Source organism: Opisthocomus hoazin, chromosome 10 (genome assembly GCF_030867145.1).
Source record: "Opisthocomus hoazin isolate bOpiHoa1 chromosome 10, bOpiHoa1.hap1, whole genome shotgun sequence".
In the NCBI taxonomy this organism is placed as follows: Eukaryota; Metazoa; Chordata; class Aves; order Opisthocomiformes; family Opisthocomidae; genus Opisthocomus; species Opisthocomus hoazin.
In genome coordinates this window covers 24,139,746-24,165,676 of record NC_134423.1, presented here as the reverse complement: position 1 = coordinate 24,165,676, position 25,931 = coordinate 24,139,746, and positions in this window count along the sequence as shown.

Here is a 25,931-nt window from a genome sequence, read left to right as displayed (position 1 = left end):
TCACTAGATGGTGCCCTCGGGCTGCCGGTTCCCCGCTTGTCCCCTCGCAGGCTGGCGATGGGACGGGGCCCGGCTCTGCCCCGGCTTCCCAGGGTATGTGTTTGAGCAGGTCACGAGCAGAAGAGGAGCGTAAAAGCCACTTACATCGCGCAGTGAAATCCCTGAGCGTTTTGGGGCTGCGAGATCTGGGCCCGGCAACGGTCTGCAGGTGCTGGCCTCTCTCCTGTATCCTGGCTCTGCCTGAATCCCCCCGTATTTTACATTTCTGCCACAGTGAAGGTGGTTTATATCCCCAGCACAGGAAGAGAAGATGGGATGGGCAAAGAGGCAATCTCATGGTGAATGCATTTGAGTGAAATAGCAGCTAACCATCTACAACTGTCACCAAAAAACTGTGTACAGCCATAGTTCTGCTGCTCTGGTGCAGAGGGGAAAGAAAAGGAAGACAAGCTAGGACGCATTAGTGTTACTAGGAGGATATTTATTCATTTAGAAACATAAATCAACGTGCATAAAGCAGCATTAGCTGCCTTTGTTAGGGAGGAGCCCTCGCACAGAGCAGGAGGATGCAATGGGACAGGGATGCTGGGCATCCGCAGGACCACCCAGGTCAGAACTGGGGTCTGTTTGCCATCCCGGGTGGTCACTGTTTGCATTTGGCCTTCACCTGGCCAGGATGGAGACTCTTTCCCTTTTATTAGAAATCAATCCCGCCTTTATAAAATGGGGTTCCCAGCTGTGAGTGAGAACTTCTAGGGGCCAAGTCACACAAGGCCACTCTGTGGTGGTACTGTGGGGTAGGCCAGCTTCTCCTCTAATCTTCTGGTCTCATAAATTAGCAGAATGATGGAAAAGATCAAAGCCAGAGCTACACAGAACAGTGTTTGTTGTCATTTTATGATGGCATTAATATGCAGTTCTGGATGAAAAAGATGCTCCAAAAATGGTTCCTTGTTGATGCTCATCTCTGCCCCAGGCAAACTGAGTCCTGCCTGTGCATGGGGACTCACACTGCTCTGGGTCCTGCAGAGCCGTCCAGACGTCAGGGTCTGAGACACAAGGGCCAGAGATTGCTCCTAATTTTTTTTTTTTATATACATTTTAATTTTTTATTTTTATTTTTTTTGGATGCTGGGCAGATTGAGCTGGAAGCAACATGGGAGAAATTACGTTTTTCCTCAGCATCAGCAGTCCAAATATCCTGGAGGGAGATGCCTGACCGACGAGCCTCAAGGAGCTGACATCAGTACGAGGCAGGAATGTCATCTTGGCCTTTGGCATCAATGACTCCAAAAAAAGATATGAAAGAGGGCAAAATGGCACTCAGAATCCTCCATAGCACCTCTCATTTTGGAGATGAACACAGAGAATGAGCACACAAACACAACAACTGCCTATAAACCCTGCTTTTGGTCTCCCAGGTCTCCCTCACTGGAGAAAAGCTTGGCTAAACCAACCCATTAAATTGGGAGTTCAATCCCAGGTATCTCCATAGGGGCTGCTCTTCAAAGATCAAATGATGCTCCTGCCTTGGACAGAAACCTGCTCATCCCACCTCTAGGAATGGCACCTGCCTCCCCGCTGACTCCCACCTTCAGAAACCTTCACCTCTGGGCAGGAGACAGACCTGCCCCTTCATGCCCAGTGACCTGACAATCCACTGCCTTCAACCCTGTGAATGAAAACATTTAGCACTTTAGTCCAGTGTCAGGAAAAACACTGCAGTAAAGCTACACACGATTGTCATCTCTGTAATTTACCTTTGCGTAAGCTTGGAGTATCTCTTTATGAAGGAGTTCGTTTGGTAGCCCATGCTGCGTTGAACATGAATGTGTTTTGCATGTTTACTTGTAGCTCAGGAGAGAAAACTTGCAACAGGGAACCGAGTCTCTACCTGCCTACTCAAACAGGTGTATTTTTCTTTAAGAGACCATAAAAATTGTAAACGGTGTCTGATTTTGACCCATTTCAGCAGGCTTCCCAAGCTTACAAAGAATTTAACGGAGAATAAATCCATTAATTCGTCCTCTGATGAAGGAATAAGGACACAAAGATAAGCACCCAGAACACGGACCCCCCCTCCGTCCCCACGCTTCCCCTGCTTCAGGCTGTCCTGCGCCGATGCTAGCCAGGACAAAGCGGGCTAAACCTGAGCCCCAGTTTTCATCCCTGGGGCACGGTCCCTGGGGCGGCTCTCCCAGCTGGGCCGCAGCACCAGTGCCCTCACCGAGAGGCTGACCAGGGCTGACCCCCGCCGCTTGTCCCAGGCACTGGGAAACGCTCGGCTCGGGTGGGCTCTGTCTCCTCTGTTGGCACCAGGCAAGCGCCGAGCCCCCCGGGAGGTGATGGGAACAGTAAGTGGTGGGGAGAGAGAAAGATGAAGCAGATGATGGGGAACAGATTTAAGCAGAGCGAGTTTTCTCTTTAGATTTGCCTGTAAACGTGTCCACCATCTCAGGCCACGATTGCCTCCCCCCAAAAGTCCCGTTTCTCCTCCCGACAGCTCCAAGCATGGGAATTGCTGCAGCAGGAACCCCCAGGGCTTTGCCAGGCTCCACCAAGGGGTTTTGGACACACGCTCACCCCCTCGTTCACCCCAGGTATGAGGGCAGGGGGGCAGCCAGCCCATCCCCCAGCCCCCTGCTAGCCTTCTCAGGCAGGATCAGGATCAATCCTGGCTGCCTGCGTCCCCCGAGGCTGGAAGACACCCGTGCCAGGACCAAGACACTGCGCGTGTGTGCACCTATTTGGCCTGTCTCTCCGTCCCCGGGAGCGGGGCTGACCCGCTCGGCAGATCCCGATAACGGGCCGTTTTGAGCAGGAGCCTTATGAAACCGCCTTTCACGGGCAGCACAGAGGATGCTTGTTCCCGGGGCCAAACCTCCCTCTCGCCGGCTCCCGCCGCGGGATGCTCGGCTGCTCAAAACCCGCGGAGCTCGCGGTGAAGGAGGAGATGTGGGCAGGGGGATTTACGGCTTGCTTCAAGGCAAGCCGGGCGGCGGGAGGAGCCGTGCCGAGGCAGGGACTTTGGGGGAGAGGGCGGCATCAAGGCAGGGCTGCAGCCGGCTGACGCCAGCTCCGCTCTGCGGCCTGAGACCCTTCCAAGGCACCGGCCGAGGTACAGATGTTCCCATTGTGCATCTTGGGAGCCTTCTCGGAAAACTCCAGCAGCTTCGTTCCTCAAGCTGCCTTTTTCACTCCAGCTTTTGGGTTTGGTTTTTTTTAAATCATATATATTAAGTTTGGAAGAGAGCCTTCTCGCTGCTGCATTTCTTTGCCTCGTGCCAACCCCGCCAGCGTTTTAAGAGCTCCCACCCCACTTCGTGTCCCCCCCTGCCTGAATGATCGTCACCGTCCCAGAGGCTGGCACTGTTCAGCTCCGGTGCAGAGCAACCACTGCCAACCACAGCCTGTTTTGTGTTGCAGGGGCTGGTTAGCAGGGTAAAGCAGGCTGGAAAGGCAGGCTGTGTACCGGGGGTCCTGCAAACCGGTTCTGCTCCAGCGCTGCCAGCCATTTGAAGCTAGAAGTGCACATGACCCCATCACTGCTGCCTGACTCAATTTTCCCACCACCAGAACAAGCAGCATCCCAGTGGGGAGACGAGAGGCTTGCAAACCACTTTGAGATCCTCAGTTATAGGGTTTTTATTTCCCCTTCTGCTTCCTATGGGCGAATGCAGCTAAGCAGGGACAAAAAGCATGACGTGCGAGAGGGATGTTACATCAGCTCTCAGACGCAGCAGGAGAGGCAGCTTTGAAAACCTGAGATGAGAATAGAGCTAAAAGACGATTGAAGCATTTGAGGAAGAATCAGCCTCTTAGGGCAGGATCAGGGCCAGGAACCAGAGCTGCAAGGTTCCTGGCCCTGCCTCTAGCTCTATCGTTGGCCAGCTTTATGGTGTGCTTGGTCCTTGCAGGGAGAGGGACTGACCAGAACCTTGGGTTGAACCTAGGTGTGAGCAAAGAGGATGATAAAACTCCGGTCTGGGACCTGCTCTGCCCCTGTGTCTCACCCTGCCCTTGCTTAGAAATCATTATGGCCGAGCCGCAGAGCACTGCTGGCTCCCCACGGCTGAGGTTCCAGGGGATGGCAAGCAGAAAGCCCTGCAGCACCCTCAAACCCTGATCCTGGCCTGCATCCTCTCTCAAGTACGGCATCTTTAAGGTTAGTGGTGAATCCAGGTGTAATTTATTTAGGAAGTGTAGCTTAAGAGAGGGGAAACTACCCCATCTCTCCCGGCCAGCACTAGCAGCTTAGGGAGAAGAGGACAATTAAGGAGAATCAGCTTCCAAAGAGAAACAAAAAAGCAACACTGCTTAGAGCCAGAAAGCAACTGAAAGGGCACATTTGTAACAGGAAAGATGTTTACAGCCCACTAGCAGCAAGAAAAGCCATGGCTTTTAAAGGGAATGGAGGCAGAGGGCATCTCTCTTTCAAAACAATCAGGAAAGGGAATCTGAAAAGCAAACACAGTGCTCTGAGACATTAAAGAAAAGGCAGCAGCCAGTGGAAGTCACCCTCGAATCTTGCGGGCGTCCAAAGCAGAGATCAGATCAGGATGCACGCCAGCAGCAGGGTGACAGGCAGGGCTGGCAGCAGGAGCGAAGGCAGGGCTCCTGCCAGCCCTTTGCTGGCGACAGACTGCCTTGGGAAACTCCAGGCCAGGGAGTTTTAATCTGCTTCTGCAGACAGGCTCTTCCTTATCGGCTTCCTGCTCCAGGCAGAAGGCCCTCGGGGCTGGTGAGCCAGCACATCCCCCCACTCTGTTGGTGGCAAGAGGAAAAGGGCAGCTCCGGGCCGACATCAGCTTGATGCTGATTTCACACGGCTTTGCTTCCTACGTTCCCTAAAAGGCATGGAGCAAAACTGTGGGTAGGTCCCAGCCAGGTCCCAGCAGCCAAGCCCCCCATCCCCAAGCCCACTGGAGCACCAAGCCATAAGCACAACCCAGACCAGTGCCCAGTGCTGTCCAGCGTAGGAACTTGGGTCTTACAGAGGCTCTTTCATAGCCTAGAAGTTGAATTCAGATTACTCAAAGCTTAACCTCCACCCCACCACGTCCATCCTCAAGTTCTCTGTGCCCTCCAGGAGCTGTGGCCCATCCACCTTCCCCTTCTGATGTGCACTCCATACACAGAGCATGGGCATGGTGAGGTGCCAAGGAAAGGGGTTTCAAAGGCTGCCTTGCTAAATAGGGAGTCACTTAAGCAAGACAGAAAGGCAGGGACAGCCCCACACAACAGCTTTGAGGTGTCAGATCTGAGAAACTGAGAAGCACATGTAGGATTAAGGAGCTGAGCAAAAGCTTTGAGAGCACCCTCAGCCCCTAAATGATAACTAGGAGCCATCTCCCTTCCTCTGACACCTACACCCCTTTTGAAGTCTTGGCTTGTATCCTAAAAAGCTAACAGTTTGAAAGAGAACCATAGAGAGAAGGAAACATCTTCCAGCAAAGACTAGGTAAGCATGCACATCCTACTGCTGTTCATTAAAAGTAGCTAATAATCTCATTTTTTTTCCAGCTCAGATAAAGCACTGTGTGTAAGCAGATAAGAGGCTTACATACCCAGGAGGCTCAATTAATGGTCTTAGTTCACAAGGCCTTAGGTAGAAGGCATTGCTGACCCTAGGCTGCAGCTACCAACTGTTTAAGGAATAGCTTTCTTTTAAATCCTCATAATCCAAAGGCTTTTATTTTTAGGTATTCCTAGCACTCCTCATCACCGCAGCACTTCAGCACAATTTTCCCCAGCTCTACAGGTACTGCTGGCTGTATACCAGCAGCCTAAAAGAAATTATTTCTCTTCCCTCCCCCACCACTTAAAACCTTACACAGAAGGAAGAAGTCTGTGATGAACCTGGTTTTACATAGCCCCGCTGCTGAGGCAGGCAGGCACGGCTGTGCCGATGTGAAGGGCTGCGCACCCATAGTCTCCATCCTGCACAAAGCAGGAGCTGCCTCTGGTGCTGTTTTAAGTGAGCAAGTGGGAGCCCAGGGTGCCTGGAGCAGGGATGGGTTGTTTTCCTCACCTGAGCCCGCTAGCCAGGCTTGCTTGCTCAGAGTTGGTTTGAGCTATTTACTCTTCTGTAGTCCTATCAGAGAAGCAGCACTTGGGGATCTTTTTTTCTGCTAGGAAAATGGTGAGTATTTGAGCTGGGAATGTGTTTTCTAAGGGATGTGCCGGGGTGTAACTCCCAAGGAGTTTTTCTGTCTTTCAGAGGTGGCTCTCTGCCTGCACCCTGTGCAAACACCCTACGCTGGGGTGTCAGCAGGTCCTGCGGCTACTCAGTGCTTTTTCATCACTTACTGACTGCAGCAGCAGGGTTTGGTTCTGTCTCTTTTCCGGGCTGATCAAAGGAGCAAGGTGCCCTTCACTGCTGAAGCCAGGACAGTTGTAGCAGCTCTTGAGCCGCTGGGGTATGGTCATGGGAGAGAGCTGTGCTACAGAAGCACTGGTGATAATGTGGGTACCACACTAGTACTGAGAGCTATAGATGCTCAGAGGCACATCTGGGGCACAGCTGCTATGAGCAGGATAACCATGGACCAAGGGAATAGCAAGGACCAGTAGATCCAGTCAGGGCTGTGGTCATAGCTGAGGTTTGTGGTGTGCCAGCCCATGCCCCTGGGGTCTTCCTCCTGCTCTTCTGTCTCTGCATCAACAGGTGCCAGAGCATCCTAAATATTTACAGGGTGAGGCAAGTGGAGGATGCTGTGCAGATGTGGTCAGGAAGCACAGCAGTGGTGAGCAGGGGGTTCTGCTGCCTCTGTGGGATAGGGGGACAGTTAAGATCTGCCAGCAGCTATAGCCCACCCCTCATCCCGACTGGCATTGCCCAGAGCACCGCCTGTACTCTGGCCATGCAACACAAGTGTCTGCCTGTCTCTTTCCTCTGCTTGGGTCGGGGCTGTGCCCTGACACAGCCTTCCAAGCTTTGGTCCCTTCTGGCGTCATTGGTGACCACATGTGAAGGTGACTTTCGGATACAAATGCTTTCGATTCCCAGCCTTATGCTCCCTCAACAACCCACCCCACCATGTAGCTGATCTTACTCCTAAGTGGGTGAACCTGGTGCAGAAGTATGCGAGTGCTGAGACAGAGACTGTGTTTCATCCCAAGGTGAGGTGCATGCTGTCCCTGTGCTGCTGGAGGCACTGTGCTCCCAGACTCATCCTGCCTGTCTAAGCTGATCACTATTTCTCCAGCCAGCACACAGCCTTCCCCTCCTGCCCTGCTCCTCTCTGCCAGCTCAGCCCTCCTCTGGGACCGCACGGTGTCTGCAAAGGACAATGTGGGCCAGCTCTGCTGGCTATCAGGGCAGGGAGGCTTCAGCAGCATCTGCACTAAATGGGCTAGAGAAGATTAAGTGCTCTCTCTGCTCCTGAAAGGCCCATTTAATTCACTTTCACCCTCTCTTCCCCCTCCCCCAGACCTCCCTGGCATCCAGGACACAGGGACTTTTATTACACCACTGAAAACCTTGAAGGGGACTCTTTTTTTTTTTTTTTTTGGCCTGTTCCACCCCTTAGAGAAATGTCTCCTCTGACGGGCCACCAAGCTTACGTGCGGGCTGTCACGCACAGGCGACTCCGGCCCCAGGACAGCCTGCCAGTGGGTTTGCTCGGCCAGCGTCTTCTTTGGGATCAGATGGCCCCAAGAGCAAGATTTACACCTTGGCAGTGGGGAGGGCTCAGAGAAAGGATGCATTATCAGCCAGGGACAAAGATTGTCTCTTGCTACTTGAGTCCCCTTCAGTGTTTCAGAGGGACCTGGCAGAAGACCTGAGGTGCTGGTGGGGTGGCAATAGATGGGCAGGAGGCTGCAGCCAGCACGGGGATGGGGCCAGCCTGGCCTTGGCCTTTCCTCCTTTATTTCTTTCTGTGCTGGACTATCAGCTTGCTTGTTGCCAGCCCTGAGCACTGAGCACCTGTGACAGGGCACAGCTGCTGCATGAAATGGTTCAAATTCCATAAATGTCTGAAATTAATTCAGCTTCCTCGGTTTGTGCCGGGGATGCTGAAACCCACTTCACTCTGGGTTTGTCCTCCTGGAAATGAGTTTTCCTTTGCGTTGCGAAGGGGCCAGCCGTGCAGCTGGGCTGGGTTTTTTCTTAGGAGGAAAAAGTGGGCTGTGGGGAAAGCAAGGTATCGTGGGCTTTGCATGCACGAACCTTCCTCTGGCTCAGCTCGGGGGTCTACACGAGGCCAAGCTCGTCTTTGCTGTCTACACGGGGCCAAGCTCTCCCTGGTGTAACAGCCCTGGAGGCAGTAGGAATGGTGGTGGGACTACTTTGGCCCGCAAAGCAGCGGCCACAGCTCAGCACCAGGTGACTCGCCAGCTGCAGGTGTCTGAGTTTAACTGGAGAGGAGTTAGATTCCTCACTGGAGCAGACACCTTCAAAATGCATTGGCTGTTAGACACTTCACTGAAGCCTCTCTGGACCTGCCTCTTCAAAACAAAGTGGAAGTCAAAAGCTTTCTTTTGAGATGCATGAGCAGGGAAAGGTGTACCCACCTTTTGGTGACACCAGCTCCCCATCCCAGAGAGGCTTCCCTCTGTTTGCTGCCCTTTACCAGGAGGGCTTTGGATTAATCCTGCACTCTGTGGCTGACTTGAGATATTGCTTTGTGTCCAGTGGCCCTCCAGCTGTCTCGTGAGAGATACAAATACATTGATATGACTATGACAGCAACTCTGCACTGCTACAATTGCAGCTCCTGCAGCGCAGGAGGGCATCTGTAGCGACACGCTGCTGCCACTGCCTTCCAGCCCTGTGCTCAGCCCTTTGGATTAAGCCAAGACCGTGTCCTTGCAGAAGTCCATGGCAAAATTCCAGCTGAGCTAAAAGGTCTAAAGTTTCTTATTAGGAAATCTTACTGAAGGTACAGTAATAAAAACAGTATTTCTGAAAGAAAATCAAATGCCAAGCAAGGACAGTATTTTCTTCTAAAGACGCGCCAATAATGAGAAAATCCTCAGTCAATAAACAGCAAGAGAAATGCTAAGCTGCTAGAAATCAGGTGGGGCTGTCTCCAGTTAGAATGTTACTATGTGAATGCAGCACATCTGGATTTTCTTTTGTTGCTCTGACATTTCTTTTCCAGCAGACATAAATGTCCAACACATCTTTTTTCTCTGAGACAGTCCTGCCTTTCCCAGCATTCAGCCCTCTGGCAGTTGTGTTTCCCTACTGTAAGCGGGTGAGGTGCCAGCCTGTGCTGCTGGGCTCTGGAAAAACAGTTGTTTACCCCAGGGAAGGTCTGGGAGGTAAATCCGAGCTGCAAAAGACGAGTACTAGGCTTTGAAAATCTGAACCTGAAAGGGGTGGATGCACATGCTGCTGTAAATCACCACCTTGCCAAAATATAGCTGCCTCCTCTCTTGTCAGCCGGAGCGTGCTGCTCTGGGTCAAGCGCCGCCCAGACACGCTGGTGCTGTGGCACAGCAATGTCGACGTGTCACCCTAAAGTAAGTCTTGCAGCTCGCTGGTGACAGAGGCGTATGGCAAGTGTTCTGACCTCCACTGTATGTAAAAAGCAGAGAGGCAAGTAAGGCAGAGTGAAATGAGACTTTCTGTTTCAAGACATCTGCAGGCTTTGAAGATCAAGAATCTTTCCATAAGGTCCATGGCATGGGCTTACCCAAAGGCTACTACAGAGCCCTGGGTCTGCCATGGAGGTTGCAAAGGGGGCACATCCCACCTACCGATCAACAAGCTCTTGGGGGAAGATTCAGACTATGAATAAAGGCAGAACTTCTGAACAGCCTGGCACACCCACCATTCGGATAAGGGGTGTTGCCAAATACCTTCCATTCACTCAATAGAAATGGAGAGAAACCAGTCAGCCAGTGGGATCCTAAGGGCTTTTGCCTTTTCCCCTTGTTCACTGCTTGAAAAGAACACAGCTTTCTGCAAAGTGTGTGTTTATTTGAAATGAGCTTGGTAACTCCTTCCTTCCCTAAGTGTTGGACTGTGGGACCTCTGTGGCGTCAAAGCTTCGTGGCTCGCTCTGATGGGACACAGGTCAAATTTCTTTCTCAACCTCTCACTTCAAACACACTCTCCAATATTTGCTTAAAAATCACTCTTTCCATGTCTATTCTGCCAGTAATTTCTCTTACTGGAATCTCTTGTAGTTCAAGTGCTGTCAAAAGAAGAAAAATTGCCCAAATAATCTTTTTCCCTAGTGTTATCACACACTGGCTGCTCTATCCAGGATGTGCCCACAGCAAGGCAGAGCTAGAGTCGCCAGTAGTAATTACTATTATGGCGCTGCTAACAGCCTTAAAAGGCATGGTGGTTATGGGCAGGAAAACCTGCAGCTAGCAACCAGGTCCAGTTTATGCAAACACAACCTGACTCACAAAAGCCATAGTCAGACGAAGAGTTGAGAGCTCCTTCTGTCATCCCAGGACTCTTTCCGGCTTTCGCTGGGCTGGCCGAGCTCTGGGATGAGCTGTAGCCCAGGCTGTACACTGTACCAAAGCATGCTGTGTGCATCCCAGCAATGCGAGCCCCTTTGTTTCCTTCCCTGAGGCCCGCCCAAGCTTGTGAGCACACCACAGGCTCTTCTCTCCACTTCTCCAGCTGCAGGACAAGCAGGGCTGAAACCTGAGCAGAGTTGAGCACCATCAGGAGAGAGAAGGAGAACCCTGAAGGATTGCTCTTCAAGAAGGTTACTATTTTTCCAAGCCTTGGTACCCATGGAGAGGACATTTCTGTTTCCAGAACTGTCCCATCATGTCAAGGCCGGGGAAAGCAGAGGTATCTATGAATTTCCCTGGGCAAAGTCCCTGCAGCCCACACCTCACCCGCTCACTCTCTCTGTAGCAACAACAACCCTCCCAGTGCTCTGGCCGTTCAGAAACAAGCTGTGTCTGACCGTGCTTTATAAAGAGATAAAACCCAGAGACTGCTGAAGAAGAGAACCTGAGCTTACTTTAACAGCGCAGTAGATGCTGATGTTCTCCTGAGCAGGACCCCTGTGTAGAGATAACACATCCAGCAGTCATTGTGTGATGGAGAGATAATGTGAGATATATGCTTGTGTCCTGGCCAGGCTGTTCTCCCTGCCCAAGATCAAGTACAGTCTCCTTCTGGCCCCGTCTTTTTGGGGAAGCAGAAGGAAAGCAGGTCTCCAAGACCAAGGCTTCTAAAGAGCGTGTTCGGTTCACATGTCAGAGATGTGACTGTCTGGTGCCTGCAGCCTGTGTCTGCAGAAGGGGTGATCATGCTGGGCTCCCTTCCTTCAGCGATCCCTATTGTCTTGCATATCATCCTTGCAGTAAGTCCCATTATCCTGGCAGTACCTTGCTCCTACATCTTTTGCACATCTCTTTACCTTCCCATCTTCTGGGGGCAGGGGTCGTGGCTGGGAGATCACGGAAGGCAGCTGCCAGCAGCAGCAGCAGCAAGACTTCTGCACCACCATGTGCAGAAAGCTGGAAGTCTTGTGATGGGACATTTAGTTTAGGCAAGTATTTGTTGGATAAATGTTTCAGAGACATTAACTGAGCAGGAGATGAGCTGAGTTTTGATATTCTAAAACACATCTCTAGAGCTTTTTGTCCTGCTGCTTTGCTAGCTGTCTCTCCCATCCCAGGCAGGCAGGAGAGGCATGAAGAGCCGACCTCTGTGTGTGTGTGCGGCAGTCAGAAGGTGTGTCGGCTGGTCACAGCGGTGTGTGTTTTTGCTGGTGAACTCTGTGAGCAGGGGTAAAAGGTGATGCTGGAGGCAGTGTAGCACCCAGGGCAGAGCCTCGAACATACTGGCCTCCCATGCCCCAGGGGCAGGCGATCTTGGCAGAGTCTGCCTTGACCTCCCACGTGCTGCGTCATGCCAGAGGCTTCCAGTTCATGTTCAGCGGGGACAGCTACCAGGACTCTGAAACAAACCGCTACCATCTTTCTCCCCAGACATCCCGGCTCCATCCTCTGTAGGTTACCATGGGAGCCACGAAGCTCTGCCAAAATTCGCACCTTATAAGAACTTCTGAGTGGAAACTCCGAATCTGTGCAATTTCCACAGTTTCATCGGCAACCTCTCCTTCCTTCCCTCCCTTTTCCCAGTACTTTGTTATCCTACAGATCCACAGACTGGACATTTCAATGTGCGTGCCCTGTAGCTCTGTCCTCTGCCTGCCCCAGCACTCAATGGAGCCATTGATAGCAATACCCGGTTTCCTTTGGCCTCCAGTTCAGCTCCTCAGGAACCCTGAAAAAAGCACACTGGCATTTCCCCGATGTATATCTAGGAATAAAGCCTTTCAGAAAGGCTACACAGCCTTGGCCCTGCCAGAGAGGTGCAGTGGGACCCACATGAGGATTTGACTCAATCTACTCCCTGCTCCTCCTTAGCTCTCCCCAGAGACCTAGAGCAAGGACTTTCCTGAAGCAGACATCGCTGTCTCCATGCTGTGGGTACAGAGACCTCACAGCTACTTATCTTCAGTCCAGACCCTCCACCACTTGTTGGCCAGCTCAGGGGCTGCTCTAATTTAGGGACTTTCTGCATGTGTCGTGGGACACCCCCATGCCCACTCCTTCTTGCCCCTGGCATGCCCTGGAGTAAAGGCATATCCAGCTGGTTCACAGGCTGATGCTTTTGGCTTTATGCTAATGGAAAGTTTTCCTCCACAAGGCATTTTTTTTAGCTCCGGCCAGTTGCAACTAAAATCCAGTCCTCAACTTAGCAAGGACAGAGCAAAGGTCTCTGTATACGAATTGTGGGTTCTGGCTGGCAAATCTTAACATCATATATGGTTGTTGACTTTTCAGGTTTACAAATGTACAAGTCACACATTTTGTAGACCAGCTGGTGGGAGGTATTTTCTTTAAGCTCTTTGAAAGCCTCAGTGAAGTACAGTGAACATTTCTTATCCCCAGGCTACATACTTATTTTATCCTTAAATGTTCTTACTAACCGTTCCCAGATTAAGTCTCTAATTTTCTTTAGGAGTAAAGGCCAAGATAGTTTATAGATAGCAAGGGCTATCAGCAGAGGCAGGACACCACAGCTAAGATCCTTTTTTGATCACTACAGGGTGGTACTGAGAATTTAACAAGCCACGTGTTGCAAGGTGAAAATTATACAGACCAAAATTTTGATGAATTATGTAAAGATTTGTATGTACATACTATACACATCTAAAAATGCATATACAAATACACACACATGGAGAAAATGAGCTTAGCTCATGGTTGTGCCTGGCACTTCTACTGCCTTCGTCATATAAGGAGCTCAGCATGGTTTATCAAGCTACATGAGAGCACTTTTTGCTTACCATTGAAAAATGAGGGTAGTTGTTTTACTGTTTCATAGCAACAACTTGAAAGAGAAAGCACAGTGTCCCAGTGAAGCTGCTGGCTAACTTGGGGAGGCAGGTTTATTGGAGGCTGGCTAACACAGCAGAGTTAGTGCACTTCTTCCATCAGGTGCCAGGAGAACTCTTTGGTGACCGCAGGCTGTCACAGATCCCATCTTCCCTGTCAGCCCAAAGGCAGCCTTTCATGCTGTAGCTGGTCTTTCCGTAGGAGCTGGCTTGTGCTGACAGCTTCTTACTGAACTTGCAAGAGAGATTGCCAGCATCTGTCCACCCTGATGGATGCTCCTTGGACCAGCCTATCCGCTGGCACGGTGGGCAGCCCAGTGCTTGGACAGGCAGAAATCAACCTGGTTTCCAGTGTGACTGGTAGGTAAAGGTGACCTCCACACTCTCTAGAAGACCATGAAAGTTCTTGCCTTGTGCACAAACTTTCTACAAATTAGCTTCAACCAGATGATGCTTGGGTTCTCTGTGAATGCCTGAAGGATCCACCTGCCAGCTTGAAAGGTATTCATCTCAAGTGCCTACAGTGTGGAGGTGTCCAGTCATCCCAGTCCTGCCCAGTGCTGCTTTCTGCTTGGTTCTTAAAGAACCAGCAAAACACAGATTTTGTTCCAAATTGTGCCATTGCTGAGGAAGCATGCTGGTTGATGGAGATTTGGTGTCTGGAGGTTTGGTCTAAGCTGGCACATCATCATGGGGACCAGCATTGGATTTCCATGACTGCTTGTGGCCCAGAAGAAGGTCTTCTAGCAAGCAAACAGAGGAAAGGCAACATCTAGCAGAGCCAGCTGGGAGAGGAGGGGAGAGGCAGGGGAAGGAGCAAACATCACCACGCATGAACCAGGGTTTCCCTAAACTTGGAGGATACTACTCCATCCCAGTGAGCACCATTCCATCAGTAAGTGGATTGTATGGTGCTGATAGGACGAGAAGATAACATTGGTTGAGGCTTCATCCTTACTGTTGCCCTCTTCTCAGTTCTAATAGCTGTTCTTTTTTGCTTGGTTCCCCTTTTCCTTCCCTCCCTGTCTCTTGTCCCTGTGCCTGCTCCAAGCCATCTCTTTTTAATTGCCTGCGTGTATTTTTTAAAATGAAAGGGCTATACAAACAAAACCCTGTGAGTGCCAGGCTAAATTCCTAAAACAATCTTTCTTTTCCAGGAGGAGACCCAAACACATTCACTCATTGATTGGGCCGCTAGCTGATACTCAGCTCACCCCCCTCCTTCTGTATTTCAGATAGGTTTTCTTTTTTATTAAACATCTCTAAAAAGACCAACAGATTGCCTGTGAATGACCACACAGTAGAATCCTACAAAGCTCCCATTCATGGCCAAGAAACTTGTACAATCCCAGTGGTGCAACAGAAAGACAGCTCTTTATGAACCAACCTGAGTTAAAAGGTCAATGGCCATAAACTCCCCCTCCCTGCTTTCCTGCAGGGTTTGGGTTTTTAATAGCAATCAGTACTTTTTTACTGTCACAAGGAATAGGTCCTTTGAAGGGAGAGGGGGAAGGGTTATTTTTTTGCTTGAGGACTGCAGGGAAAGAGCTGTATCATGCTGAGAGATGTGCCCCAGGACCCCTCCACTGCAGTTCTCTTTATCCAGTTGAGCTCTTAGCTGCATGGATTAACCCTGACTTGGTTTCTTTTATGCTGCTGGCCTTGGAAAGCAGGAGAGTGCTTTGGCCTGAACATGGTCAGAAGCTGAAAGAACCTCCTACAGAAGATACCATGGACATAGTCTCTGAGAGAAGGCAGGTGTCAGATGGAGTTATGTGGCCAAGAGTCCTAAAACAAGGCCATCTGTTATGACCAGGGGCAGGCAAGTTTCCACAACGTCACAACTCTCAGTACTTCCAGCAGCATCCTCTCCACTTGATCATTTGAGCTTCCTGCCATGAAAAAGCTGCTCTGGCTGCCTGAACAACTTCTAGCCTTCTGTTGCTTAACAGTAATGTACAGACAAGAAATACACAGGTCTCTTCATGGCTTTTTCATTTGCACTATCAAGAGGCCATAAAAAAATGCCTGCAAAAGGAATAATAACCAAAAAGAAAACAGGTCATCGTGGACAGAACATCCAGGTGGCCTGTGCCTGTGTGGCCAGATAACATCTGTATGTCTCTCCACAATGACAGAGTTATAGTAGTAATTAGGTGTTTCCCAGACACCCAAGTGGAAAGATAGGTAGAGCAATTCAGCTTTACAACATCTATATCAACACAAGTAGTGCCTTCTCCAAGCAGGTTCCTCGGCCAGAAGGCTATGAAGAGCCTATGGACAGCATTCATTAAATTGTGTGGTGCATTCCCGGAGAGGAAAGCATAGAAGTAGGCTGTGCTGTGCCAAGTCAGGACCAGTAAGCAGACATCCATCAAGGGTTTGTCCAAGTAGGAACAACTTTGGCCACCATCTTGGACTTTTGGGAATTGACCTGGGTACTTTCATATCTCTAATAGCTTTAAAATGTGACTGATTCCGAAAAAGTTAAGTAATTTTTACAGGAGACAGTAAAATCCCTTTGCTAAAAACCCCCAGAGCAGAAGGAGACAGAGTCATCTATTGCAATAAATCAGTTATGGGACTGTGCATAAGAGGACTTACAGATGAAGTGTTTATGAATTGAGCATGTATTTCCTGTCTCAGAAACACTCCTTATTCAGGAATTATTGGGAAAAGACTATGGTTCCCCATGGCAGCAGTGACGGATGAATGAGTGGGTCTGGATGAAGGCAGGTGTGTGTCCATGGAAGTGTGTATTCAAGTGAGACTCAGCGGTATCAGTACACAAATATACACACTAAGCATGGTGGGAATAAAAGGTTATTTAAGTTCTTTCATTAAAAAATATCAATCTTTAATTATTTTAGCATGTTTAAGATCTTTAAGCCCTCATTAATATCCTTTAAATCTCCCTTTCACACACACTGCAAAGCCTTTCAACGAAGGACTCATTTTAATGGACTTAGAGGTAATCTTGTTTTTTAACAAATAAAATAAAGGTTGCGCTAATTAAAAATGTTACAACATTTAGACTGGTCTTTTCTTTACACTGCTGTAATTAAAAGGCATCTTGGGGGAAGGTTTCAAGAGCTGGATCCAAGTTTTATTTGATAATCCTAATACTGAGGCCAAAAAGGAACAAGCTGTTCTTGAAAGAATTTCATCCAGGAGATACAGAGAGTGGGAAAGGCTTGTCTTAGCTATGAGCCACTTGTTCAGGTGGTCGGATCTAAGCAAACCCTTCACGAGAACAACAAGGGGGCAAGTGAAGCAGACACGGCATTGCTCTGTCTCTGTTGCCATGGAGAGTGGGGCTAAAATAGTCATGCTTTTGAGTTCAAGAGCAAGGAATATGCTTCTTATGTCCCTGGAGAGCAACCACAGCAATGGCAACTCTCACCCCATGTTGTTGACTATGCATCCCATCAGCTATCTGTTACCTCTGCAGAATATTGTCTCGCACAAGAGCTGCATCCCTTCCAGCTGGCCTCGCAGCGTGCTGTTATGGGTTTGCATGGCAAGATTTTGGTAATGGGGGGGCTATAGGAGTGGCTTCTGTGAGAAGCTGCAAGAAACATCCCCCATGTCTGATAAAGCCAGTGCCAGTTGGCTCTAAGACAGACCCACCACTTGCCAAGTCCAAGCCAATCAGCGACAGTGGCAGCACCTCTGTGATAACATATTTAAGAAGGGAAAGAAAAAAACTGTGTTGAAATGGCAGTGAAGAGAGAGGAGTGAGATGATGTGAAAGAAACAACTCTGCAGACACCACGGTCAGTGAAGAAGGAGGGTGGAGGAGGTGCTCAAGATGCCGGAGCAAAGAGCAAAGACCCTCGCAGCTCGTGATAAAGACCATGGTTGTCCCCCTGCAGCCCATGGAGGTCCACGGTGGATCAGATCTCCACCTGTAGCCCATGGAAGGGACCCCATGCCGCAGCAGGTGGATGCCTGAAGGAAACTGTGTTCCCGTGAGGAGCCTGTGCTGGAGCAGGCTCCTGCCAGGACCTGCGGACCTGTGGAGATAGGAGCCCACGCTGGAGCAGGTTTGCTGGCAGGGCTTGTGACCCTGTGGGGGACCCACGCTGGAGCAGCCTGTTCCTGAAGTACTGAACCCTGTGGGAAGGACCCTGGGGCAGTTCATGAAGAGCTGCAGCCCGTGGGAACGACTCACGTTGGAGAGGTTTGTGGAGAACTGTCTCTTGTGAGAGGGACCTCACACTGGAGCAGAGGAAGAGTGTGAGCAGTCCTCCTCCTGAGGACGAAGGAGCGGCACAGACAACATGTGATGGACTGACCCGTAACCCCCATTCCCTGTCCCCCTGCGCCACTTGGGGGGGTGAGGAGGTAGAGAAACAGGAGTGAATCTGAGCCTGGGAAGAAGGGAGGGATGGAGGGAAGGTGTTTGAAGATCTGATTTTATTTCTCACTATCCTTCTCTGATTTGATTGGTGATGAATTAAACTCCCTTTTCTCCTGAAGTTCAGTCTATTTTCTCTGTGACTGTAATTAGTGAGTGATCTCTCCCTGTGCTTATCTCGATCCACGAGCCTTTCATCACATTTCCTCTCCCCTGTCGAGGAGGGGGAGTGATAGAGCAGTTTTGGTCGGCACCTGGCATTTATCCGGGCCAAACCAAAACACATGCCAATGGAGAGATGAGAGTGCTTGCTTTGTACAACCCACACCATGCTGGTAGTCGGTTAAGGTACAAGCTAGAGGAGCAAAGTTGAGATTTGGTGATCCCTGTGTATTTGCCGAGAAAAGGCAGGTTACCTGTTACTCAGCTTAGCTGTCTGCAGGAGACAGTGTGAACGCTCCCTCCAGAGCCCGCACTGACTCCCACGTGCGCTAGGCGTGAGTCAGTATCTTGGTGGAAAATAGGTATTGTTTCTGTGGTGGAAAACCAGATAGTGGATGTTCTGCTTCCTCTTCTTTTCCCCTCCCTCACCCAAACTTCTGTTGATGAGCGCCTCTTCTGTGCTTAAAGTTGTTGGAATGATCAAGATTCGTGAGAAAGGTTATGTTTATTTTCCAGGGCTTTTTTAAAACACAGATCTCTGACCCAGTTAGACATGAGTTGGCACAATGGAGTGGGGTGGCCAGCTGCCTCACCGCAGAGAGGAATGAGTAGATGGAGGCTGGCAAGATGTGAACTTCAGCTGGCTTTGACACTTGGAAAATTGCAGTGGCACCACACCCTGCACCTCCTCTCCATTCTCTTCCTCCTAACGGTGCTTGAACAAGGGCCCAAATCCCAGCCTGCTTTGCAATGGACACCCTATTGCACAGTGCTGATCTCTGCTTGACCCCAGATACCACTGTCTTGACTTTGAGATACTGGAAGTGCTAAACAGCGGGGAGGCAGAGAGGTCCTGGTCTCCACATAGCACACAAGGTGATGAAGAACAGCATCTTAAGGGTCACTGCTGTTGTCCCTTTCCGGGAATGGGAAAGGGCCAGGGGCTTGCTTTTCCTCGTGGAAGGAAGGAAGTTGGACTGTATAATCATTGTCGGTCCCTTTCAACTGAAATTATTCTATTCTATTCTATTCTATTCTATTCTATTCTATTCTATTCATCATCTAAGCCCGTTTCTTTCAGCTAACGCAGGGATAGCTGGAGCTCTGGCTCCCACATCATTCCGGTGACCAGGAATGGGTGAAGCCAGGCGGTGAAGACGAAGGCTTCTCTGGCACTAACCTGAGCAGATACCCACAGCTCTGACCATGGGAGAGGGACTGCTCTTTCACCTCTCAGTACTGCGTTCCACATCTGCCCCAGGGTGGAGGAGCCCTGAAGGGCTGTTTTGTTCTTAGGAGCGTTTTATAGCCTTCACCTGAGCCATGAAAACATAAAGGACGAGATGGTGGGAGTCTGAAGCTCAGATTCAGTGGGTCATCTTGTCCCTTACTGGCGTAGAGGGTCTGTAGGTTCATTCACTCGTCCTTCCTAGACTATAAAAGCTATTTTCAAAGCCTGGCCTCATGTGTCTTTATTGGTGTTGAGCAATGACACCACTTCCCAGCTCAGTCACTTGCATCTCTCCCACACATCTGTTAAAGGACCCGCAGCAACCCTTAAAGGGTACATGAGACATCAGCACTTCTGGAAAATGTTAACGTTTTCCTGCCTGATAGGCTCAGCTAGCCTGGAAGTATTTAAAAAAGAAAATAAAGGACTTTTCCACAAGATTTCTGGGAGGGGTCTCCAAGGAGGAACTTGCAGTCAGCCACAGCTCATGACTAATGTAATATAAAAAACGTATGTTTGGCAGGATTTTAGGCAAGTGACTGTTTCAGGAATGAGGGTATTATTTTATGTGCGAGGTTATATTTAGAATTTGTAGAGTGCAGAGTCGCAAGAAAATAATTGCATCAAGGAAATCTGGTGGAATCATAAACCATGAGAATGCAAAGCCTGAATCATCCAAGCCCACAGGAGCCTGGGATTTATTCCACCAGAGCTCACAGCAGCTCATCCACTTCTTGGTGTTTGGGGTATTTCCTTAGCTTTAAAGGAGTTTATGCTTCCATGTTGATATATTTACTAAGGCAATAATTGCAGATTGTGAGAATGACAGAAGCTGTAAAGTGGTTTCTAGACTCTTAGAAAACAGACTTCAAACTGTCTGATTTTGAACTATACCTCCTCCTCCTGGCATGGGTATATCTGAAAGCTCCAAAGATCTGAATCCTCAGGAATTTGACTATTGTTCAGATGTGGCTTTCCACATGATGATTCACACCCTCCTCATTTTGGGCATCCTGGAGTTCAAGAGACAACGTGTCCCTTGAGCCTAAGTACCAGTCTAGAATACAAAATGCCCCAAGACGAGATGGCAAAGCATTAGGCTGTGACACCCGCATCCCCTGCCCCCCACAGGATCCTCCTGTGTCAGCAAAAAGCCTCCCAAAGGGCTGTGGAGGTGTTTATGGCTCCTAGATCTTGCAATGCTTGAATATATGAGGTTGGAGGTGGGAGAGTTGCGTATAATGGCTCTTGCGTTCCCATATGGCAGGAGTGTAGATGTATGAACTGGATGTTTTGAAAAGAGTGGAGAGTTTTCAGCTCAGCTGGGACAGGAACATGCAACAAACTCTCCAACCCTTTTCTCCCTCTGTCAGCTTTAGACCCCTTCTTGCTTCCCTCCATACACATGGACAGTGCTTCCCCTCCAGCTCACGGGGCAGAGAGCCCAGGACTCCTTCTCTTTCCAACTCAGGAAATCCCACCAGGTGTCCCTTCAGCAAGGCTGGCATCTCCATCCCGACTCAGGCATCCCCAGAAACAATGTTCAGCTTTGTGACTCTTGTGAGTAGGCTGTAGTAACATTTTTGGGCACATCAAAAATCAGACTATATCTGCAAAGCAGTGCTGACAGTAGAGGCCATGAGGAAAGCTGAGAGATAATTCCTTCCAAACTCTTGTGCTATATCTCAAAAAATCATCTGATCTAACGATTTCAAGTGTAGTCGTTAAGACTACAGTTGCAGTGGGACAAGCTGATGAGGGGACTGGAGCATCTCTCCTGTGAGGAGAGGCTGTGGGAGCTGGGCTTGTTCAGCCTGAAGAAGAGAAGGCTGCGAGGGGACCTAATAAATGCTTATAAATATCTCAAGGGGGGGTGTCAGGAGGATGGGGCCAAACTCTTTTCAGTGGTGCCCAGCAACAGGACAAGGGGCAACGGGCACAAACTGAAGCACAGGAAGTTCCGAATGAACATGAGGAAGAACTTGTCCACTCTGAGGGTGATGGAGCCCTGGAACAGGCTGCCCAGGGAAGTTGTGGAGTCTGCTTCTCTGGAGATATTCAAGACCCGCCTGGACAAGGTCCTGTGCAACCAGCTGTAGGCGACCCTGCTTCGGCAGAGGGGTTGGACTAGATGACCCACAGAGGTCCCTTCCAACCCCGAACATTCTGTGATTCTGTGATTCTGTGATTCTGTGATTCTGTGATTCTGTAAGCTGAAGCCTGCCTGCATTTTTAGATTAAATAGGTATATTATTGAATCTTCACTCTGGGTACATGGTGTGATGGTTCAGGGATGATCCTGGCAGTCACTGAGCTTGTCTTTTATAACAATAAAGTCATGTGTTTATCCCAGGGCAAGTAGGACATGTGAATGGTGCCAAGAGATAGCTCAGGTAAATTTGCCTTGCAATAAAATGGTAACACCTCCCCTTCACTTCTGCTGCAGAGCATAGTGGGTTTCAGTTACTTTTATTTGGGCAGTGAAGACAAGAACCTTGTCACAGCATCTCAAGGAACAGTCGAACACAAACTGTCCGTGGCTCCCAACCTCCCTCCAACTGAAGGGCACGTATGATACCAAAGAAGAGTCCCTTTCTTCACAAGCCAATACACTACCATAGTGTCCTCAGTGAGCAGGAAGCAGGGATGGGGCAAAAGAGGGTTTCAGAGAAAGAGACGAGAGCAGCAGTGACATTTATTTCAAGACCTTCATGATGAAAGGTTCTCCACGCTGTGAGGACTCATTCATGCCATTTCAGAGCTGGCATTCAACCAGCACTTAATCCAGTGCAGAATGAAATCGGGCATTATGAAGAGATGGATGGTTGTAATTGAAATAATAACACAAATATAATTGAAATATAAATATGTGTATGCACACACGCACACTGTATAAAACCTCCATGGAAACAACAATAAGCTTTTAGCTCTGCAAGCCAACTAACCTATTCCTGTAACCACCTCTAATCTGTATGTTTGCACCTGGGGTTCTTTAAGGAAACGCAGAGTTGTAATTAACTGGGGGTGTGGAGAAGTCCGATGAGTGGGATATTCACACTGCAAGACCAGAGAGTGAATTTGCACCAGGTCACAAGCATGAAGAGAGCAGGCATGCCAGCTTCATCCCAAGAGATCGTTTTACGTGCTCTTCATCATCAAACAGACGTACATTGCAACTCGCAAATTTCCTCCAGTGACCGTAAAGCTTCTCAAAAAACCTTACTTCTGAGTTAGTCATTCAAAAAGTTACTCTGTGACATTAAAAAAGACTCTTGGATTTCGTTAAACTTCTGCACAGCTTTAGCAGCCGTGAAGCTGGTACCAAGCTTCCACGAGACGTTACAGTACCTACATTGTTGGTGGGAACCTTAGGGAAAGAGGTTTCTGGACATGCCCTAGAATCCACTTTCAGGTGATAACTTCTTGGCTAATAAACACATTTAAAACACAAAATATGAATTTCCCTGATTGCTTATGATGGAGTGGCTACCAAGCATCGGCAATTAGGATTATGTCTGGAGAGGGAAGAGGTTTAGCCAGCGCCTTTGGATGTTCAGCGGAGGACTCTTGGCTCACGGCTGAGACTGCTCTCATATCTGGCTGGAAGGGCTGGCTGGCTGTGATGCTTAGGTGAAGCTTTAAACCGGTCCTAGCTTCATCTGGCTTGATGAAGCACAGCTCACCCCAGGCTCCTGTGGCCAAGGCCCTGGGCAAGCGGTTCCTTCTTTTTCCATATTGACAATACTAGTTCTTGCCTGGTTTTATGTTGGGGTTGAAATTTGTCTGCAGAGTCTCTGCATCTAAACCAGCAGTGTCAAAGCTGTTTGGGAGGCTCCATGAACAAAATTGAGGAGTTTATAAATCCAAATCTCTAATCAGTATCACAAAGCGTAAAAATGGGCTCTTGTCTGTTCCTCTCTTGGACCATGCAGCCCATAAAGTGGCATTTGAAAGGAGAAGATGCTTCTATTGTTCGTTAGAACTGTGAACAATTGAGACATATCCATAGCTACCTTAAGCTAGTGTCATGGTGTGGCTAGCGGGGTAAACGTAGAGAATTCGACGGAGCGAGTGATGAAGCTGAGAATAATGTGGAGATTCATTTCATCAAGGCGGGTGTTGCTGTTGGGTGGAAGTGTCTGGTGTGTTTTCTTGTCAGTGACAACTCCGAAAATGCCAAAAAATTGTCATCGGTGATTAAGCTCCCTCACGCAGGGAGGCTTTGGGAATAGCAGTCAATGGTTTTATAATTAGCAAAAATTACTGAGAAAAGAGTCATTTGGATGCTTCTTTTTTCTCATCAAAGACTTTCTGTCTGTAAGTCCCCTTCTGAGCTGGTCTGTCTCCCAGCCCAGCCTGCTTGTGATGACAAGGGACGACAGACCGCCTCAGATCACACAAGGCAGGACAGATTCACAGTTGCCAATATGTGAATCATTTAATGACTAAAGAAACTCTGCTGGAGTCTGCTCCTTCGTATGCCAGCCAGTATTTGCATCACACCTGATCCTGGCTGGGTGGTCAGTTCCAGGCACGGTGTTCCCTTCTGGGGCTCTACCCTGCCAGCTAAAGCAGTTGATTGTTCAATGGACTTGAAGCTGGCTAACAGACCTGTAAGCCTGTGCTCTAGAAACTCTCTGTGATCCTCTCAGCCTGCAGCCCAAACATCCAAACATAAAATCTAGGACCTTCAGCTCTGAGCTGGTCCCGCTGGACTGAGCATGGCTTCTGCGCCTGCTACTGTTAAATCCTCTTTTCTAGCTAGATCACATGCGTGGAGCTGGAGGAACAGGAGCCTGGCAACATTTAGAAGTAGGGTGGCTGCCGTTTTAGGCACAAATCACACTCAGGAAACATAGCTAGTGTGGTTTGCATGCTTAGCTCCCCACCATACGTGTGTGAAGGCTTGGCCAGCATGTCCTGGCTGATACAGAGAGCATGCATAAGCTTGAACTTTTCCTGCTGGAGCTGAGGAGCCCGGCTGAGCCCCAGGGAACTGTGACAGACTCACACTCCTGCTGGATGGGGCCCCAAGAATATGCGTAACACCCCTTCCACAGGCAGATTGCATACATTAGTGTAGGAATTTCTCAGGAAAACCCATTCTTAGAGAGAGCTGGCTTCTATTTAGCAAATGCCACATGAAAAAAACTGTCATGAGACTGCTGTCTCCTATAGCATGATGAAGACCTTTTCTTTCTTGAAGGAGTCTTCTTGGATGTACAGATTTTATCTGCTAACCCCCTCCAAAAAAACCCAAACATTCACCATCTTTATATCTGCAGCTATATTCTCCTTCCCAGAGAGCTGGACAAGCCTACCAGTGAGCCTGCTCCCACTAGTATGAACCCAGGGAGAATCACCAAAAAACAGTGTGAGGAGGGTCTGAGTGAATGGGTACAAGGTAGCTGGTGGCACTGTGCTCAGTGTGCTGACCCTGGACAATACGATGACTGCCAGCAGCGGCACCCTGAATTCACTTGTCAGTATATGAAGCATGTGCACACACACCCATGAGTTGCTCTTGGTTACTTGGATGTGACTCCATTGACCGGAGGGGGAGCTGCGATGAACAGGGGAGCGAAGCAAGGCGCTTGGGAGAGGGACACAATGTCCCAGTTGCCATCTGCCACGTGGAAGTGGCAGATATTGCTTCTGCTGCATTCAACATCCAGTCCTGTAAAACATACCACCAAAAATGGCAAAGATCTTGACAGCAGGGGCCCCTTAGCAGAGACAACTGCCTGCTCGCTGCTACGAAGTGACATTCAGGAGAGGTCCCCAGAGGCATCGGTGGAGCCTGGGGCTCCCACCGGAGCCAACGCTCAGCTTCCCCATGTCCCGCAGCCTCCGGCGAGCCCTGAGCAGCATCTTGCCAACAGACTGGAGCTTCTTAAGGCTCGAAGACTGGAAGTGTTGTTCCAGGCATAAGGCAGCAGTGTTTCAAGCTGCCGGTCCCCAGGGCTTTCTCTCGCGAGCTCTGTGGTTACGTCATGTCTCCAGTGAGGTCAGTGCTCAGCTATCGAGATGGAGTTTCAGTTGCTCCCGGGCTTGCAGGCGTGCTCTCGCCAGTGCAGGATGTGACCAGGCCGTCACCAGGACGGTGCAATGGGATTGTCGCTCCTCAGTAGTCCCTTCTTCAGGGACCGGCTTCCCCCTGCTCCCCATACAAGTCCCGTGGTGGGAAGAAAGGGGCACTTGTTTCTTGCCTACTGTTAATAGAAAGGGCTGGAAGTGTAACCAGAAATGACAACTCAAGTGAAATGCGATGCCTCTGGAGGGGCCCGGAGGCAGCAAAGCAGTGCCTTCCAGCCACACCAGAGACCCCTTTCTCCCCCTTGCCAAAGAAGCAGACAGCTTTGGAAATTTTGTTTTCACAAACGTATATTTTCCCCTCTAAAGACAATAAATGGTGTTATTGATGGGCAAAGCTGAGGTCCAATGTGGCCACACACTGTGAGGTTTGGCCGGCTTCCTCTGCTGTTGCTACGATCTTCATTTCCCAAGGAGACTTTGCATACTTCCTTCTGCTGCGAGGGCCACACATACAGACAGAACAACCCATCGGAGGATCTTCTGTACCCTATCCAGTCCAATCCAGGACCTGGGAGGTGCAGAGGGGCCCGGTAGGATGAGACACTGGGCCCTGACTGTAATCTGTGTGTCCAGCTTCTTCTGTCACTTCTGGTCTGCAAGAACAGAGCCTGCCTGGAGCCTCAAAGTCCAGTCCAAGCTGACCAACACATTTCTCAATATGAAGTTTCAATTGACAAGGCTGTAAATTCATGCACACACAGAAATGACCATCCTCAGGTGGACAAACCGCTCTGAGCAATGGCTGCTC